Here is a 4,811-nt window from a genome sequence, read left to right as displayed (position 1 = left end):
AAATTCCAAAGAAATTATTTGTTTATCCTAATATATAAAAACCCAGGATCCATAACAACCGAACGGACGACGGGTCCATCCCCCAGCCCACAGGCTCCATTGATCAGGGGATGGCTAATGGGAGAACCGGATCCCTCAGGCTCCAGTGAATCCAAGGCAGCAGCGACTGTTAAGTGGGCAGAAGGCAGACCGCTTGGTTCCTCCCCCAGCCCGCAGGCTCCCATTGATCAGAGAATGGCTAACGGAGAACTGGAGTGAGTGACACACGGGAACTGGCGAGCAGCTGGAAGGCAGGCCTCTTGGTCACTCCTCCCAGCCCTCAAATTCCAATCAATTGGTGGTGGAGGCAGGGAGGAACTGGGGACTGGCTTCCTTAGTAGGCTTGCAGGTACAATCTCCAAAGGACAGGACAGGAACCAATGGGCCAGTGCTGTTAGCACAGTCCCCCCAGCACTGCTGGCCTCCTGGAACTTGGTCTTGGCCACTGCAGCCACTTAACCTCCTTTGATGCTCCACAAGGAAGAAAGGAAATGCCAGCAGCTCCAGGGGTGACCAGTGGTGATTGATTGCTCTCCCTGTGCTTCCTCCAGGTCAATGGAGCCGGCCCCCACCTATCCCACTCCAGATGAAGTGTGATCACCACACAAGGAAGGAATGTAGTAGAAAAACAAAAAAACAATGACCAAGAGAATGCCCCAGTCAATGTCCGGAATCCAGCTTAGGAGAAAGAAGAGAAGGGAGAATTCCATAAATTGGCTGATACCAAGATATTTCTGAGTGACTGCCTAGCGTGTGACAGGTGTGTGACCGCAGAGAAAGGGATCCAAGTTTCTCAACAGAACACCAAGGATTTCTTCCATGTTCTGAACCTTAATAAGAAATATGATACCTCACAGAACAAGGTGCTGGCAGTGTCCATGTGTCCTCAGTCTCTGTCTTATTTTGCTGCTAAATTCAGCTTCAATGTCACTGATCCATCGAGAAGGCTCTATGGATTTCTCAAAAGCCTTGTGGCTCACTGTCTTTGACATGAAGATAGCTGCAGACTTCAGCATCCTGGAGAGTCAGAAGGAATTTATGCATCGGTACTGCCAGCACCTTGAGGAAGAACCCCAGCTACCCATGCTGACCTCCGCCTGCCCCAGATGGGACTGATATGCAGAATGCGTGCTGGGTTACCCCATCACCCGCCACCTCTGTATGGCCAAGTCTCCCCAGGAGATCATGGGCTCTCTGGTGAAGGATTACTTCACCAAATGGCAGAACCTGTCCCCAGACAAGATTTTCCATGTCATTGTGGCCCCATGTTATGACAAGAAACAGGAGGCCCTTTAAGAAGATGTTCCCACAGCTTTGCATAGTTCCCAGGGTGCTGACTGCATGTTAACCTCAGGTGAAATTGTCCAGATAATAGAGCAATGTGACCTTGCCTCAAACACTACCTCCATGGACACTCTGTTTGGAGACATGAAGGAGGATGAGGTGAGGCTCCACAAGGGTGCCAGCTCTGATGGGTACCTGGCACACAGCTTCAGACCCATGGCCAAGGAGCTGTTCAACGAGGACATGGGGGTGTTCACCTACCACACCTTGAGGAACGAAGACTTCCAAGAAAGGGACAGAGAGGTTCTGCTACACTTTGAGGCTGCTTACGGCTTTCGGAACATCCAGAAGTGGTCCTGCAGCTGTAGAGGGGCAAGGTCCCTTGCCATTTTGTGGAGGTCCTGGCCTGCACCAGGGATGCCTAAGTGGCAGGGGCCAGGCCCAGATGGAGGACAGGTGAGCAGACAGGGCATTGCTGCAGCAGATGGTAGGCATCTACGCTGCTATCCCGGTGTGCCAACCCCCACCGCCCGGAGACCAGAGCCCATGTGCAGGAGCTGTACTAGGAGTGTCGGGAGTGAGGGGGCAACTTTCCCTGGACCCAGGTGGCCATGCACACTGCCTGGCAGGGCCCAGGACAGCCTGCCAAGGCATCAAGTGGTAAAGGTTCAGCAGATACCTGAAGATGGGTGTCAGACACATGAAGGAAAGGCTGAGCATCTCTGTCATCACTTTGGTTTTCATAATTCCCTGCCCCCCATCCGTCAGCTCCCTCCCTCTGAGGGGCACTGTCATTGTCACATGGGTACAACTGGAATGTTGTATCTCAAGAGGATTGTCCCAATGTACGTATCCTTTTATCTGATGATGAAAAAATTCCAAAGAGCAAGAATGGTGACAGACTACTGTCCTTTAGGCAAAAAACAAACAAACAAACAAACAAACAAAAAGAAACACCCAGAAGTGTCCTGCAAAGAGCTGAGACTTGATTCTGCCATGCGTCTCAGAGAGATTGAATGAGTAAATGGCCCGGTTTGGCCCTGACTTTACCCACTTATGTTACTCTTGAACGTGTCTTTGCCACAATGTGGATAAACTGCCACCTTTTGGAATACGGGCTCATACGAAAGTCTGCATTCTCAACTTTTCTTGGAACAGATCCATGTTCTGCAGCTGTGGCCACCGTCCTGAGATCAGGTCTTATCAACCAGGTCCTGTCGCTGAGAATCAGGGGGCACTGGAATGGAGGCCCCTCCCCTATGCCCATTTAGATTCAGGGATTGAGCTGAACTCACTTTGGGAGAGGCCTGGCAAGGGTGACAGGTGTCACAGGTGGAAGAATGGAAAATGGAGAGGCAGACACCCTGCTCAGTCCCTCCCTGGGTGGGGTCAGACAGATGAAGGCCAGCCAGCCCACCCCACAGTTGGGTGAAATAGCATCCTCTGTGTCCACCTCTCACACCTTGGGCCCGGCCTCTCCCCTCAGCTCCGGGTAGCCCTCTGCATTCATGACATTGCACTCTGCCCTCACATGCTGATCGCCCTAAGAGAAGGAAAAGAACAGTTGGCCCACAGACAACCACACAGAACGATAGGGCTCAAACTAGCAAGTGCAATGGCAGTGGCTGGAGACTCTCCTGCCTCCATGGCAGCACTAAGGAGCAGTGAGCTGAGTAGTAAGGATCAGTGAGAAGGCAGGTCTTAAGGGATGAGGAAGCTTGAACTGTGAGAGGGATTTCCAACTGTTGGCAGTGGACATCCCCTGAGGGGTCCTGGGGTCCTGGACAGGGAGAGAGTGCAGTCTGAGGAATCCCGCACACCCAGTGCACAAATTTTGTGCACCAGGCCTCTCATCTGTCATATTTACAAACAGTTTAATCCTGAAGCTCCTTACTTCCAACTATGAAACGGGTATGATCTCTTAATAATATTGTGGCTGTGCTATGAAATTTTCAATTTTTAATACTGGAGTCCATTAGCATCTATTTTTAGTTCTATCAAATGCACTGGAATTCAATTTTGCAATTTAGATTAAAACTCTCGCTAAAACTCTGTGCACACTGTTTCAGGGAATGAGCAATCTTAACACATTTTAGAAGCAGCTCAATTTTGTCCCAAAGTCATTCTCCTGAATAGACTGCATGCGGTTCATTTAAGATATATTGATTTCACTGATTCTACTGCAGTGAAAATATGAGGAAATGGGATATCTAGGTTTAATTTTTCTTTCAGTGAAGTCTTTAATAATTTCTGGAGGTTCTTCTATATTGAACTTCAATCTTGGCTTTGCTTGTTAGATTTATATACTGCTTTTCCTCCTAAGATCACAGAGCTCTGTGCAAAGACTTTGGAAACAGTAACATTTAATACAAAGAAGTGAATAGATACACATAAAAAAAAAAAAAAAGAGAGAGAGAGAGGAGAGAATGAGCTGTGTAGATCAAAGGTTTGGGATGAAAATAATAGGAACACTAGTTAACAACAAATTTGCAAATTCTCAGTCAAGGGTGCTTGGACCAATTCCTGAAAAATAGCATAAGTAATCTATGGGTCTTCAAAAAAGGAGAAAAAGGGATAAAAGACTGCTAAGATGATCTTGCCTTGTCCACTATCTGGATTTTCATTTTGTACCATTATGAAAACTGGATATGGAACAGCTTAACTGGAAAGCATTTCTACAGTTGTTTCTCTAAGGTTTCAAACTGCTAAACAGGAGAGAGAACTCAGTAATTTGAGCTCTTTTTATTTATGCTCTTATCACTTTCTCTCTCTTTTTTTTTCAATGCTCTTTCATCCCAAGAAAATCCATTTAAATGTCAAGGACAGATGGGAAGGCAATAGGGCAGTGAGACCAGTTGATGTAATTACTTTTTAGTAATTATGTTTAAGAAATATAAATTGGGAGCTTGTACCAAAGATTTTAAAATAATTAAACCCATGCAAAGGCTGTACAGAAGAAATATGACTTTCATTTAGTAGAATGTATACAAAAAATCTTTATTTTCTAACAAACTCAATGCAAGTTATTGATAAAAGATAATTACCAAATGTGTGAATTTAATATGTATCATACCATCAATGAAAAAATTCTTCATTTTATCTAATCAGTCTTTTAATTAATTTTCAAAATACTTACGCAGATGTCAGAGTAGAATACTAATAATTATTAAATGTCACTAAATAATAGTCACTATTCTAGACCCTGGATGAAATTTATCTTATTTACTCTTCACTAAAACCCTATAGACTTGGTATTTTCACCTCTGAAAAAAAATCTAGTATAAGGACTTTTTCCCAATTTCTCTCACTAAATATATATTAAAAAACAACCCATCATAATAGATATAAAACAAACTTGAGCCCGAGATGTGAAAAGATGCAGACAATGTGAACAGACCAGCAAGAAGTCTTGAGACCCAAGGAATGACATGGGGGTGAGATCACTAGGGTTTTTTTGTGTGTTTTTTTCCCTCCATTTCCCTCCAACT

The 4,811-nt window shown here is 45.4% G+C and overlaps 1 pseudogene across 1 annotated transcript; it reads left to right on the top strand.

Annotated features, from left to right (window-relative positions):
• Positions 1 to 625: 625 nt before the first annotated feature.
• Positions 626 to 1,889, top strand: LOC311616205 (nuclear prelamin A recognition factor-like; annotated as a pseudogene). Its single transcript has one exon. The product of its transcript is annotated as a nuclear prelamin A recognition factor-like (transcript).
• The last annotated feature ends 2,922 nt before the right edge of the window (positions 1,890 to 4,811 follow it).

The sequence above is a fragment of the Pipistrellus hanaki genome (assembly GCF_964339955.1).
Source record: "Pipistrellus hanaki genome assembly, chromosome: 2".
NCBI classification, from domain to species: Eukaryota; Metazoa; Chordata; class Mammalia; order Chiroptera; family Vespertilionidae; genus Pipistrellus; species Pipistrellus hanaki.
The sequence above is the reverse complement of the archived record's forward strand: the minus strand, read 5'-3'. Positions and strand labels throughout refer to the sequence as shown.